This window comes from Apodemus sylvaticus, chromosome 23 (genome assembly GCF_947179515.1).
Source record: "Apodemus sylvaticus chromosome 23, mApoSyl1.1, whole genome shotgun sequence".
NCBI lineage: Eukaryota > Metazoa > Chordata > Mammalia > Rodentia > Muridae > Apodemus > Apodemus sylvaticus.
This window is the reverse complement of record NC_067494.1, coordinates 9052526-9067935: the sequence shown is the minus strand read 5'-3', so window position 1 is coordinate 9067935 and position 15410 is coordinate 9052526. Positions and strand designations below refer to the sequence as shown.

The following is a 15410-nucleotide window of genomic DNA, read 5'->3' as shown; positions in this document are numbered from 1 at the left end:
CAGAGCTCCCAGGGACTAAGCCACCAACCAAGGAGTACACATGGCTCCAGCTGCATATGTAGCAGAGGATAGCCTTGTCAGGCATCAATGGGAGGAGAGGTCCGTGGTCCTATAAAGGATCAATAGATGTCCCAGTGTACAGGACTTGAGGGCAGGGAGGTGGGAGCAGAGTGGGTAGAGGAACACTCTCATAGAAGCAGGGGGAGTGAGGATGGAATAGGGGATTTCTGGGAGGGGGGACCGGGAAAGGGGATGTGTAAATAAAGAAAATATCAAAAAAAAAAAAGGATTAAAAAAAGGATCAGCTCAAAAAAAAAAAACTAATTTACACATTATCGAAAGATTTTCCCCGTCCAACTACATTAGTGCAGCAGGAGGCCTGTGACTGGACAAGGAAAAGTGAAGTAGATTGAAGAGTTGCAGAGACAGGGAGTCTCTCAGGGGAGAGGGAGAAGGCCAGGAGGGAGGCCGACGTGAACCAGCGTGGCTTTAACCTGCTGCATGTAGTCATGATAGCATAAGGTTCGAATTATTGGGATAAAGCTTTTATCGTTATCAACTGGTTCTGAAATTATCGTACTGGCATCTTTTAAACTGAGAATTTATTGACAGATAAATCTGATTGGTTAATTATAAGCTTCAGGAGTTTTGGTTTACTTGGTGACTGGAATGTGGGACCGTTGATTACAGGGGTTTATGGCAGAGAGGGAAGTAGCAGTTCCAGGGACAAGCGAACCAGATGCTGTGGGGGCGAGCTGGAGAGAATGTGGGAAGCCCGTCGGCCCTGCAGGTATCGTGGGAAGACTGCAGGTCAATTTTTTTATTATTTCCTGAAACAGCACATCAAACCTCTAAAGGACAAATTAGCCCCAAAGTTAGCAGAATGAAGGAATGAATTAAGGTCTAAGTAAACCAACTAAGAATGGAAGAAGTTAAAAAACAAAAATCAATGGAACAAAAGCTGAAGACAATAAACAGAAGTGACAAATGCTTAGCTAGACTAAGAGACGGGGGCGGGGGACATTTCAAATAAATAAGAAGCAGAATATGACGCATCGTTGCTGACAACACAGGCATAAGAGGATATTCTGAATGACTATACACCAGCAAACTGAATAACACAAAGGCAAGGACACAACCCTATAAACAACACAACCCATCAAGATCAAACAAAGAACAAAGGGCGAACTTCCACAGACCAACATCAAATGAGGACACTAAAGCAACAGTAAATGTGTCCGGTTAAGATCCCAGGATCTGAAGGCTACATTGGTGGAGTCTTAACAAACACCTGATGAATCCATCAACCCTTCTTAAACTTTTCAAATACATTACAGAAATCTTCTGAACTCAATGTATGAGTTCATTGTTGCATCTTTACAAAAACATTACAAGAAAGACATCTTATAAACCAATAAACTTAGTGAACATTTATGTGATTTTAAGGAAACACAAAGTGCTTTGGATATAGAAGGAGCGTCGTGGGACCTGAATGATGCTGATATGTCTACAAGCCTAGAGAAAGAATAGTAGTGGTCAGAGAAGGTTCCAGAGAGATGAACAGGTAAGAAGCACTGTGACTCCAAACCAATGAGGACTTTGGACAGTGTACAAAGGAAATCCACATTTCCTGTTAAATCTGGAATCAAATGTTTAGATACAGATGGCATTAGAGAATTGAATACATGAAGCAGAGACTGTATTAGGGGATATCTGAATGGGAACTCTCTTCTGTTTACCCTAGCTTGACTTCTCACAGGAAATGACCTTGGGAAGAGAATTCTGATGCCAATGGGTTACTTGGAAAGTATGAGCAACGTTGGTAGAGAACGGGGGAAGTGATTTAGACAAAGGAGCCATCTATGTGATGGTGTATGATTATGCCTGTTACCAAAGTAGGTAATGACCAAGTTGCCACGTGCACAATGGGCCCAGCAGCATGGCCGGCAGACATCTTGCTGGCAGGCTGTGCATTTAGGCAGAGTAGGCATGTGTGCCCTACAGCTCAGAGCTGCAGATACCATAAGATGGGAGTCAACCAGTGTCGGCTGAAAGGTGCAGAGAATGTAGAAGTGTTTCTGGCAATGTCTGCAGCATCCTTTACAGCCATGAAAGCTGGATCATGAGTCCTTGAATCCAGCTCCCCTCACCCTACGTGACTTCAGGCAAGCACCTGAGCTTCTTCATCTATCCATAGGAATATCGCCACTCATGTCATGTAGCTGTGATATGTTAACTCATTCCATACTAAGAATAGAACTTGGACCTAACTTTAGATTATCTGCCGTTCCTATTAGCATCGTAATAGGAACCATAGCTGTTATGATTACTTTGTAATTTGGGGATTAAGATTGCCTGGATCGGCCGGGTGGTGGTGGCTCACACCTGTAATCCCAGCACTCTGGGAGGCAGAGGTAGGAGGATTTCTGAGTTCGAGGCCAGCCTGGTCTACAGAGTGAGTTCCAGGACAGCCAGGGCTACACAGAGAAACCCTGTCTCAAATAAACCAAATCCAAAAAACCAAATTAAAAAAAAAAAAAAAAGATTTCCTGGCTCACTCATTTCGTCAGGTTCATAAGAAAAAGATAAAAACTCAGGGTAGAAAACACTCCACATTAAAACAGGAAAGTCAACAAAGAATGAGGAGAAGAGATCTGTGAGGCAGGAGGAAGGCCGTGTAACTAAGGTGACAGGAGCCAGGGGAAGCAAGTCAAGAAATAGAAGTGCCCTGTGACAAATGATGCCGAGATCTGGGCACTGCTGAGCAGGAGACTTCACCTAGCACATCTGTGAGCTATCAAGGGTTTTGTGTGTCGACTCCCGATTTGAACACCTGTATCCCTTCTTGCTTTTGTTAATGGTATCCTGTTCTTCTCTAAGATGCATGTGGGACAGAGTAAACCTATGGTCCAGCTCATCAGAATTCTCCCTGCACAGACTTTGGGGAAATACCATCTCTAGGCCATTTGTTGTAGCCGGCTAGAATATTATCTGGAGCTACTTACAGACAACCATATTTCCGGCCAATGGAAAGAAACATTTAAGTAGTAGGAATGAATGTATTACATTCTTTCACTGATCATAATCACAATCATCAAAAAAGCACTAAAGCATCAGGCAACAAAAGTTAACTATACAAGACTCTACATTTTTTTTGCTATAGTTACTCCTTTGAAGTGTGTGATTCTATAACATTAAATATCCATTGTTAATGAGTGTGATAGTATTCTACTTACGTTTATCCATCAACTGACTCCACCAAGGCACAGAGACACCGAGGGTGAAGCGGTTCTTTCAAAACCACACCGATGATCACAGTAAAGGTGGAAACTAGACCCAGCTCCAGCATCTCTGTATCCCTACCCCATATCCTGTGCTCACTACCCATCATTCTATAAAGTTCTTAAAATATATGATAAAGTGGAGGCTTGTGATGTGCTCTTGGTAGAGTGCTGACTGCACATTATCTGCTGTCGTACATAAACCCGATATCTACATAAACCACGTCTGCAATCTGAGCATCTAGGAGGTAAAGAGGAGGAACAGAAGTTCTGCATCATCATCAGCAGCAGCAGCAGCAGCTACTTGTCAAGTTCAAGGCCAGCCTGGGCTACATGAGCCCCTGTCAAAAAAAAAAAAAAAAAGAAGAAAAGAAAAAAAGAAAAAGGGATGAACACATGCCTCAGTACAGACTGTGCTGGAACCTGAGCTCAGGTTCCTAGCACATAGGAAACACAGATCATAAAACACAGATCTCAGTCGTCACCTGCAATCCTAGCGCAGAGACTGGGAGGGTCCCTGGAACCTGCTCTGCAGACTGTTTAGAGGAATTTGTGAGCCCCAGAGTCAATGAGAGACTGCGCCCCAAAAAGGAACATGAAGGACAAACCAGGAAGACGGCCAATGTTAACCTCTGTCTCCTCCGTGCAAGCACATGTGCAGGCGCACTTTACACACACAAGTACTTTTGTGCGCATATGCATGTGCAATATCAGAAAGCTGGGCACTTCCTGCCACTCAGATCACTTACCAATTGGCGTATTATCAACAGTCTTTTGTCCTAAAAGCTAGTCAGTCTTTTTTTTTTTTAATTGAAGAGACTAATATGAGTCTCACAGCTAAGAACGGTCAATCGTCAGTAAATCATTATTTGCTGAGCTCCGTGGTCCCTTGTCACCCTGTCCACAGTGTTCAGGTCCCCATTATTACGTAAATACAATTGGCATTCTAATTAGGGACTCACATGGAGATCACTTGCCCAGCTTAATTTTCCCACTTCCAGCTTTGAGCATGTGGCCCTCTTGGCACCGGGGTCAAAGTCTGTGCAAGCCGCACCAGACTCCCCGCTGGTTTTATTTACAACCTCATCAGTTCCCACACAGCTCCAGATGGGTCCTCCTCGGGCCTTTGTCTATCACAGTTTCCTTTCTGGAATTTGTGAGGAATGACCTAGATTTAAAAAAAAAAAAATCTACAATCTCCTTTGAAATAGCAATGACTTCAAAGGGAGAGTCTATCTAGGAGAACGCAAACAGTATTTCTGCTGGGAGCCATTCTGAGATTTTTATAACTTGCCATTTAATAGGATTTTTTTTTCCCCTTTCGCACTGGCAAAGGGAAGGCATTTTGCCACAGCAAACTACTTCATTGGATCAGAGTCCAGCATCACATAGCCAAGAAGGCAAACATAATCTTAGCATCCATCTTGATGAGTAGATAGATGAGTCATGAGCTTTACAAATACAGCTCCTGAGAGCTAAGCAGCCCGTGACTGAAGATAAGACCTGGACACACCGCAGACACTGCTGGGCTTTCTGAGCCCCGGTCAAATACCTATTGCAGCCAACCCGGCTCCCCCATGTACTAATCTTAGCGCAAAGACCCCATTTCTAAATTCCTTCTACAAGTATGACTTTTCTTTTTTAAAGCAGTCTCTAGAAATTTCTTATCAGGGTCAAGTCGTTTGGGGGACATTTTCTAATTAACAGTACAATAAACTCTTAAAACATCAAATTTATAGACTATCGCTTTTTAATGTTATCCACGCGACAATGCTGGGAACGGGCTCTTGAATTCATTATGCTTCTCAAATTAAATTTGAATCGATGAATTTCTCACGCATGCTGAACGAAACAGCTAGTTCCATAATGGTTATTTATTAAGTCTTTGCAACGTGTCCCACGCTGGAAACCACAAAAGGCAAGGCTCAGCTGAGACAAAGGATTTTTTTTTTAAAAGAAAGCTTAAGATGTAAAGACACTGAGCAGGAGAAAAGCTCAGTGGAAAGGAAAGCTTGTTGTTTTTATACAAAACTCTATTAGGATAAAAATTTGATCTTCGGTAATAGGCACCTTCACACTGTATTTAGTATTTTGCATAGGTTTTAATACTCCCGGCAGGTTCAGCACTGCACAAAACAATCTCCAGTATTTGACCCTGTGCCTGGGGCTGCTACAAGATGGCTTCCCCTCCAGCCTCCTCCTCCGCTTGGCATCAGCTCATCCTCCCTGCTGGCTTGGTTTGGGCTCAGCCTGGAGGACGTGTTTTCCCTCTCAAGCTGAACGTCTGTAGGTGGCTGACCTAGACCTCTGCCAATTTGATGTCCATTCTTCTTAGGTCTGCAGCCTCTATCTGTGTTCTCTCTGTGAACTCTATCCTACGGGATCTACCGTTATAGAGCAGATAAACCGCAGAAGACAGAAGCAAGCGCTTTGGACTGCAGAAACACAGCAGCAGAAATCGCTAGCGTGTTTCTCTTCTATTCTATTGTCTTCCCCCTATTCTGTAGAGCCTGGAGAATGACCTTGGACAGCGGTGCGTTCAATTTTGAATGAGTGAGTTCATTAAGTATATAGTAAGCCAAAGTACATAAATAAATAGATAAATAAATAAATAAACAAATAAATAAATAAACGTCAAGTTGCAGATAGAAATAGCAGACAAATGGCAAACTGTCACCAAACAAGGTGCTCAAAATATCCCGTTGAGACTGCTGGATTAGCCCTATCAAGAGAGCAAGTAAAAGGGTGTCTAGTAGAGTCAGGAACACACAAACACCCAGATGATGCACAGGGGAAGGCAGAACTGTAGTTCCCAGTTCAGAGTCCCGGATGGAGCAGTGCCCACTTGAGTGAGGCTTCCAAAGAAAAATATGACATCACAAAGGTGACAACATCACCCAGACACTTCAATTGCCCAGCAGAAACTGACTGCAGGCACTGGAGTGCCCCTCTGAGGACAGAGCCCTGGGCAGAGGGTCCTTCCTGTCCTTGTCATGGATGGGCAGAGCCTCCTGCTTCTCTTATCCACTGTAGGCAGTTTTATTTTATGGGATAAATGGTAGTAGCCTTGGTTGGAAATAATTTATGTTTCAGTTATTCTTGAAGATACAATGTTTTTACCTGGGGGATATTTTAATGTTCTTTCTTCAAGACACAGAGTCAGGGGACAGCCCATCCAGACAAGATATCTGGAGAACACTAGAAATAAGCATTATGGAGTCTGGGACAAGACTTCCTTCCTCAATCTCAGAGTCTTCTTTCAACAAACCTCAACAGCATGGGGCAGTTTACCAATACAATGTATACTATATCCCCAAACCATATTCCTTCACAGCGAAATTGATGCTATTGAGAGGGAATCACAAAATTGGGAGATTAATTGGGAGGCTTACTATGCGAGGGATAGCACGTTGAGCCTCTGTAACTGTGTGGTGCAACCCAATTACAGCAGAAATGTGTCATTGAACTAAGGAGCCTGTGGCTGCCATCTTGAAATGTAAAATGACATCATCCACTTTCATTTTCCATTGCTACTCTAAAAATCACTGCACAGTGAGAAGTTCAAAAACAATACAAAAATACCACCCCACATTACCTGGGCCAGAGTTTCACATGAGCTTAAGAGCTTAACTGACACTTTTATTCTAGGACTCAGGAGGCTGAGAAGAAACTGCCCCCAGCTGACTTGGGGTGTTGGCTTAATCAGGTTGTTTGTCTCACACTGCATTCTCATTTCTACCTCCAGGCCCCTTCCCCCTCCACAATCAAATAAAAGTCACAAGCACACACCTGCACCTTCAAACTATGGAGCCAACGGTGCCCCCTTATCTCTTTTATCCCTGCCTTTACTATCCCCCTGGTACTTCTCTAGCTAGTAAGAACCTTGTCAGTGCCTACAGCTTCCTGTGTTTGGAGTAGGCCACCTCCAATAATAGACCTACCGCCTTAGTATCTAAGGATGCTAATTATACTAAGTATCTAAGGATACTTCTCTAAGGATACTCTAAGTATCAATACCATTGCCTATAGTAAATGATGACTGTACAAAAAGCATTACCACAGATTTTCTACAAATCCTACCCGCCAACTTGTTCTATACTCTATATGCTTAATTACAGCAACAGACTCCTAGATCTTCAGTAGAACATATTTGGAGGCCTGTTTGTTCATATTGCATACCACCATCTTCTGGGCTAAACAACTGTCATCTTCAGTTCACCCGTACCTGCTTTCAAAGGAGCCTCCTGTCTGGGCTTGCTGGCTGTTGACGATCCTTTATAGGAGGACGGGGAGGAGCTTATGAGACCCCACCTGAGTATCTAGCCTTTCTTCTCAATCACTTGAATGTGATTCTACCCAACTGCATGTGACCTCGGGGTCTTAGAGGAAGAAGTAAGGAGAGAAGGAAAAAGAGAGGAGGGCTCCATTTGTGTGACCATGGTACAGCTCTCCAGAAAGCACTAGAATTAATCCAAATATTAATTCATTCATTGATTCGTCCAAAATCATGTGTACCAGTCTGGCCTAAAAAAAAGCACTTTGTAGCCAAGAATGGCCTCCAGAGTGTTAGGATGATAGGTGTGTGTAGAGGATTTTCCCATAAATATTTGATCAGCTGATAAAGATGGCAGGAAGCCAATCACTGGGCGAAGATATGGACACGGGATCTTGAGGGCAGAACAGGAAGGGGAGGGGAGAAGAGAAGGGACAGACAAGCCAGTGGGTGGAAGGAGATGGAGGAAGAAGATGAACCAGAGCCACATGGCCTGAAAGAGCTGTAAGTAGCTAGGAGTTCATGGAAGGGCAATACAGTAATGTAGGGTACATTTGTCCAATCTATGTGCACAACTTGTATTTATATCAATTGAGTTTGTGGGGTTTGTGTGGGCATTTTGGGATTGGAGATTCATAGTTATAAATATGGCTGGTATATTATAAGTTTCTAGTGTTATCATTTCATGGGCAAGGGGATCTAAGTGAGCCGGCTTTTTGCAGGTCAGCCACAGGGGGTAAATGACTTGGGAAGTGCTTAGCAAGCAGAGACTGAGCTAGCTTGGGAGGGGTTTTGACCAGATGACCACACCCAGTTTATGTATTTCTGGGAATTGAATCCACAGCTTCAGGACTATTGGTAAAGCACCCTACCAACTAAGCTGCAGTCACAGCCCCTGCATTATGTTACTTACTGACAAGTTGGCAAATAGGATTCATAGAAAACTTTTGTTTTATAGTAATGCTTTTGTATACTCAGCACTTAGTATAGGCAATGGTATGATACTTAGAGTAACCTTAGAGAAGTAGTATCCTTAGATACTTAGTATACTTAGTATCCATAGATACTAGTATCCTTAGATACTAAGTATCTTTAGATACTTAGAGAAGGTAAATGTGGTTCCTTTAAGATCAATTTAAGTCAATACATCTCCCAACTAGCAAACATCTCCCAACAGCCCCTATTGCCCGCCCGTGCTCTGGAAACCCTAGAAACGTAAGTTCTAAGTGTGGAGTGGTGGTTGCAGCCTGTTCCAATGCTTCCTGGTGATTTTTGATTTCCACATTTCCCGTCACAGCCCCTTTGCAGTACTCAGGATAGGTAACGACTGGAGAAACATGGACACCATTACCATCTGCTATTCCTAGAGATGCCACATCAAATAGAGAACACTGGCTAAATGTCAGATTTTAACTAAACAACAGATGTCTTAGTATTAGTGGCACCCAAATATTACACGGGACACAACTTATTCTAGAACATGATTTTGGTTTGCTGAATGCTACAGCTGTTGTCCTGTAGCTGGACCTTTAATGAAGCCACTGGAGATACACATGTAAGGGAACTGATGCTCACAATGGGGGACATGCTCCAACCTCATGCACTGCACTGCTATGTTTTTGCTATGTTGTGTTTTGCTTTCAGTTAAAGACGCCAGTCCCTGCCAAAGAGCATCCTTTACTCTCCTCTCTCTCCTCTCTTTGCTGTCAATCATCCCAGCCCCAATGTGCTGCCCACAGTTACCCAAGCACAAACCGATGTTGACACAAACAAGAGGGGACACGGAATTTCTGCAGCTATTACAGACCCTCTTCACCTAAAACAAGAAAACTATAAACATGTAGACCAAGGCATAGTGAATCCAAATACTGATGTCTGATATTGATGGAGAATTGTCTTTCAGATGATGTTTATGAAGCTTGTGTCCTATGGATATGAAGAAGTCAGAAGCCAGAACATTCCCCCCTCTCTCTTTATAACTTTGTATTGATTTCACACCATGCACCCCATTACCACTCATCTCCCTATCCCTTCATATCTGCCCTCCACCCTTGCAACCTCCCCCCTTTACAGAAAACAAAAAAATTGAAATAAAATAAAGATATATTGTTGTGGAAACAGCAGTGTGTCATACAGTATACCCTTTTGCTCCAGCAGCAATGAGTTATTAGTCTGGTTCAAGACCTCTGGCTGCTGCCACCCTATCAATATTGGACTGTGGGAGACCAAACTAGGAAACCAGACTTTCAACAGCTCTCACCTTGAGAATCCACTGACCTTCCTGTTTACAGCTGAACCACCCTCTCCTTCACACAAGGCTGATCGTTATTTTGGCTGAACACCTGGGGTTGTCTGGGCAGAACCAGCATTCCAGAAAAGCTGCTGGATGCCACAGTCAGCATCTGCCCCATGACCTTTCCTCCTTCTGTGCTGTTAGCATTCCCCTCAGCCCCTCCCTACTTCCTCTCCCCCAGTGTTCAAAACCAGGCGGTGTTGCCTTTCATTAAAGAGGCTTTGACAAGACACCCTTTTTTGCTTGGCCTTGCTTTTCTTTCCCGACCGTTTCTCTTTCAGGCTGGTCCTCCTTGACTCCCCGAATAACTAGGTCCCGTGGGACGGGATACTGGATCCTCACCGGGACTCCTCTCTGATATCCTGCTTCCCTGTGTCATGGAGATACTCAAGCTTCGGATCTGTAGGACTGGCCACTCCACGTGCTCCAGCAGCTCATAGATGGAGTGGGCCAACTCAGAGCCCTGGATCTGAGCCTGGGTGAGAGCTGAACTGGTCACTTCACCAGCTCTCCAGCAGCATGCCACCAGGGCCGGCTCTCCCAAGTGTGATGGCCGGTGAAGGGTGGGGCCAGTTCAGCACAGTGCTTAGACATCCACGTGGTCTCTGTTGGCAGCCCAGGCCTTTGGACATCATCACAGACCCTTGCTTTGGTAAGATCATGGACCCAGACACGGCCCTCAGATGCAGCCTGAGCCCAGATGTCACCATGGGCTTAGATGACAGCACAAGCCACAGACCAGTTTGGCTCCCTGGCATCAGTACAGCCTCTGAGTGTCACACCAACTCTGGTGGAGTCTATATGACATCACTAAAGTCTTGCTTTCAGACCTGAGGTATGTGTTCCGCGGAACTTAGCCTCCCGGAGGTCCCTAGCATCCTGCTTCTGCAAATTGTTCCAGTGCATTGATCAAATTCTGTAGATTTGGGTTCTGTGCCCTGTCTTTCTTAATTTTTATGATAATAGTTAACATAATGCAACCTGGCCAGATCTTGATAGGTCAGGGGCCCAAGGGATGTGCCAGGAAACATTCCGGATAGTGTGATCACTCCAAGGCCTACAAAGACTGATGCCAATGAACCTGATGACCAGCACCAGGTAATATCAGACTTGGGTCAAAGAAGATTCATGAATTATTCAACACAAGATCTCCCATTTTTTTCAAGCTTTATTTAAAATTAAGTAAAAGAAAAATAAAATATTTAAAAATATAATAAATTAGTTATAACAAAAAAATGTTTATAAAAGATCCAAATATAATGAATAGTAAAAAAATAAAAATTCAATAGCTGGTAGAAAAAAAACAGAATGGTGTGTCAAAAATTAAGAAAAATAGTCTAAAAATTCAAATAACTATAATATGGTAGGAAGCATTATTTAGAGGGTGTTGGTGGGTTCCTCCAGTAAATAAGAAAACTCCAGAAAGGTTCAGGACAACAGTTCCAAATTGGCCTAACTGGCCATAAAAATATTAATAAAATTTACTAGCTACAGCAAATTTGCTCAGACTATAGCTTGGCAAGATCCTAAGTATAGGTACTTTTAAGTCTGGGTTAATTAACCACTGTCTGGGTACCAAAAGGTTCCCAAAAAATCCTTCCTGCTCTGTGCTTTTTAGTTTCGAGTTAAGTTGTAATATGTAACCCCCTCCCCCCATCTAATCATCACCTGATGTAACCTAGCAATAAATCAAAAAGTAGTTCCTAAAATCATGTGTATATATCTAAGATGTTTACATAAGTAAATTTGCAGCAGATTCAAACTGCTTTTTGGTGTGTTGTGTCTGTCTGTCACTTGCTGACTCCTTACCTACCTGAGTACCAGGACCCTGTTTCTCCCACGGAAGGAGACCCAACTGGGTCTGTCCGTGGTATCTGAGTATCAACATTGCCTCAGACAGCCAGACCACTGACATCCAGATGGCCTTCAGGGCAACACAGGCCACAGACATCAGTACAGATCCTGGGTGCAGTAGGGCCAGAGACCCAGACATGGCCCTTGGTGGTAGCCAGGGTCTGGACATCACCATGGCCTTAGGTGGTTGTATAGGCTCCTCACGTCTGCCTGCTCCTCACCACCATCATACGTACCTTCTGGTCCACCTCTCTCCACAGTGCAGGAACGGAACTGCTCAGCCTTGATTTCTTTCGTTTCCCTATCACATACTTGCTCACAGTAGTTGTGGAGTCCAGCTCTCACATCCTAACCGTGGGTTCTCTGGAAGGAGAGATGGGTAAGGAAAGGGGGAAAGAGAAATACATGGAGAGACACAAAAACACATGGCTTCTGGTTCAAGTTTCCATCTTTTATGCTTCTTTTCCCAACCAACAAAGGCAGACCAAGCCCCTCCTCTGAAGGCTGGAAACTGATTCTTCTTGTTCTTCAGGAGGTGGGTGGTCAGGTTGCTGGCTGCTATTCTTGAGAGCAGTGGGCAGGGGGAGGTCACAATTCCTCCCCTTTTTTTTTTTAATTTTAAGAAAAACCAGTGGATAACTATATTCGTCAAAAGACGACGGGCATTGACCAGTGAGGGAAAGCATTGGCCTCGACCCCTTAAATATTAATTGACATCTTTTTCAGGGGAGGGGAAATAGACTGCCTTAATAATTTAAGGACAATCTTTCAATGTAAACCCCTATGCATCCGGGCGTGCTTTTCAGGGAAACTCGGAAGCAGGACATTTCCTTTTCCCTTGCAGTGCCTTGCCTTGTACCTCAAACTGATGCCCATGTTTGTTCAATTAACAAACATGCATAGATCTGGTTCTATGCAGCCCCCTCTCTGGGGAAGTAAATGCCCTGTGAATATTAGTTGGCTGGCTTTCATAGCTGCCCATCTTCGAGTCTTGGAAGCCATTGCTGTAGCAGCCCACTTTCGAGTGCTGTATCTGAAAGATATCTGCTTGAAACACAAAATAAGAGATTAAAAGGAAAAACTGCTTGGACTGTTTCTCTGGAGGGCCCATGGTATTTAAATTGGTTATAAATTAGTAGCTCAGGAATAAAACCTGGCTTGCAAATTAATGGCTAGAGGAAAAGCAGCCTACCTTTCCAATATGGGAGAAGTAGCTTTAAGAACATTATTGAATTAGTCACACTTACCAGCTGATTCAGGGCCTCTATTTACCTACCATATCAATCTTTCTGGCAGCCATCAGGCTCCATCTTCTTTTTGAGAGAAAATATAAATTGAAGATCTTCTCCATAATAAAACAGGGTCTGGACCGTTCCATGTATTAGTTAACGAGTCCCGCCATTTAACCATGGCAATCCCTTGGTATAAAAACTTGTAAACAATGATTGATTACATTTAGAGGCTTCTCTCGAATGTAGAGAAGTGAAAAATCTTGAACAAGTATCAATGCAAACATGTATAAATTTTAATTTTCTAATTTTGCATCCATTTGTCAAAAATGACTGGGTATAAGACCACATGGATTAACCCCTAAATGGGGAGCTGGAGATAAGGAAAGGCAGTTAGGGCATTGTTTTACAATAGTGAAAACAAAGATCCTGATGGCATACTAAAATTAAATGTGCCATAGATTTCCAATAAAAGGATAAATTCTGTAACATACAAGCTAATTGTAAAAAGATTAAAAGTATTATAGGTTGAAAAACATTTAATAACATTGGCATGCCTAGTGATAGGAAGCCATATACATTTAGCAAGATTTCCTTGGCATCCAAATTTTAAAATTTTCTTAAAAATATATATGCCTTAAAAATATATATGCATAATTCAAATTATATGCATGGGGATACCATTTCCCCTCTGTTTTTCGTTTTTAAGAAGATATTGTTTTGTAAAAATGTTTTATATTACCTTATCTTTGAAGATAATAAAGAATCAAATTGTCAAAGATATCTCAAATGAATAGCCTTTATTTATTAAATGGCCAGTTCCAATGTTTGTTCTAATCTAAGTTGGAACACCAAGCATATACCATAACATAGGCAATAACTATGTAACTATAGAAAATAAAAGTAGCATTCTCAGTTGCCTTTTGCTAGAGCAGTTGCAACTAGAATGCCCTAAAAATGAATCATAGTTATATGCATATATTTTGATTTTCTAAATTAGAAATATGAGTATCATTTATCTGTAAATGTTAATTAAGTCCTCTAGAATCAACATCATTATGTAGTAGAAGTAGAAATTCAGGACATCAAGAACAAATCTCTATAATTTGATGTACATAAACATATAAAATTATTTTTAAGCCATTACCCTTTTGATGATATAAATAATTAATATGCTTGTACATCTGAATGTTTCTATATAGCCTGTTTGGGATATAAACTTTATGTGCCCTGACCCAAGGGGTCCTGTCTAGGCACCTTTTTAAAGATTAAATTATAAATAAGTATATTGTAGTTGTCTTCTGACACACCAGAAGAGGGCATTAGATCTTACCACAGGTGGTTGTGAGCCACCATGTGGTCGCTGGGATTCGAGCTCTCATGCTCCATGAGTGAGGGTCTAGCCTTTAGTGGCTGAGCTATCTCTCCAGGCTTACAAACATAAAATACAAGAGTCTAGCTCTCAGCACCCATGGCTATCTCTCTACTCTTTGGGTTAGCTTATAAATATCTAAAGGATAGTAATTTAGAGAACATATCCTTTGAAATTTGAATTATATTTGTATAAACAATTGTAAAAATTAAGAATTAGCAGTATTAAAAATAGAACAATTTTAAGCAATTGTAAACCATGAACTTTATATATATTTACTATTATTAAAAGATTGATTTTTTTAACATCTTAAAAATAGCTGCTATAGCACCTAAGTGCTGAAGCAGAGAAAACTTAAAGGAATAGACTTTATATAAACTTTAGTCTCATAGTTGATGTATTATTTATGGGATGTATATATAGAAATATAATGTAAATTGTAACAACTTATTTTTTGGATAACAATTATTAATTTTGCCTAAAAAAGGCTTGCCATGTAATAGATCAACCATTAATAATAATTAATTTTGATTGCTGCTTGAAGCAAGGAACAAATGTTTTATTAGGCTCTTAAAACATTTCTTTAAAATATTTTATAACATTTTAACAACACATCAATATCTTTATTGAAGGATGTAAAAACTTTATTTCATGAGCAAAAAATGTGATTTTATATCAACATTATTTTTGCCAAGGAATGGCAGTGAGCACATATCATAAACAGCTGATTATAGCAGCGTTTATCTGTAAAATTATCTATCCTTTGACAGTTGATTTATATCTTCCTTGAAAACAGAGGTTTAAGTTCTCCTGTGGCAAGCTTAAAAAGATGTCTTAGCCAATTAACTTATTTTAATAACCTTTGAAAATTATTTATTTAAAAAATTTTAAAAACCCATAAGCAAAGGCCTGTTTTTTATAAACAAAATATTGTTATAAACAAATACTTTTATAAAACAAAAGAAATTTTTATAAATAAAATATATTAAAAATGTAAGATCTAAGCTTCTTTTATTGAAGCAAAGACAAAACACTCGTCTTCATGTAAGGGCTGCTAGGGGCCGCTTAGAAAACCCGAGGCCCGCAATGGTCGGGGAGACACTTCTCT

At 41.5% G+C, this 15410-nt stretch overlaps 1 pseudogene; it reads right to left on the bottom strand.

The window, feature by feature from the left end:
- The window catches only part of LOC127674242 (KH homology domain-containing protein 4-like), a 57280-nt pseudogene extending 45440 nt beyond the window's left edge, over positions 1 to 11840 (bottom strand).
- Between the last annotated feature and the right edge of the window lie 3570 nt (positions 11841 to 15410).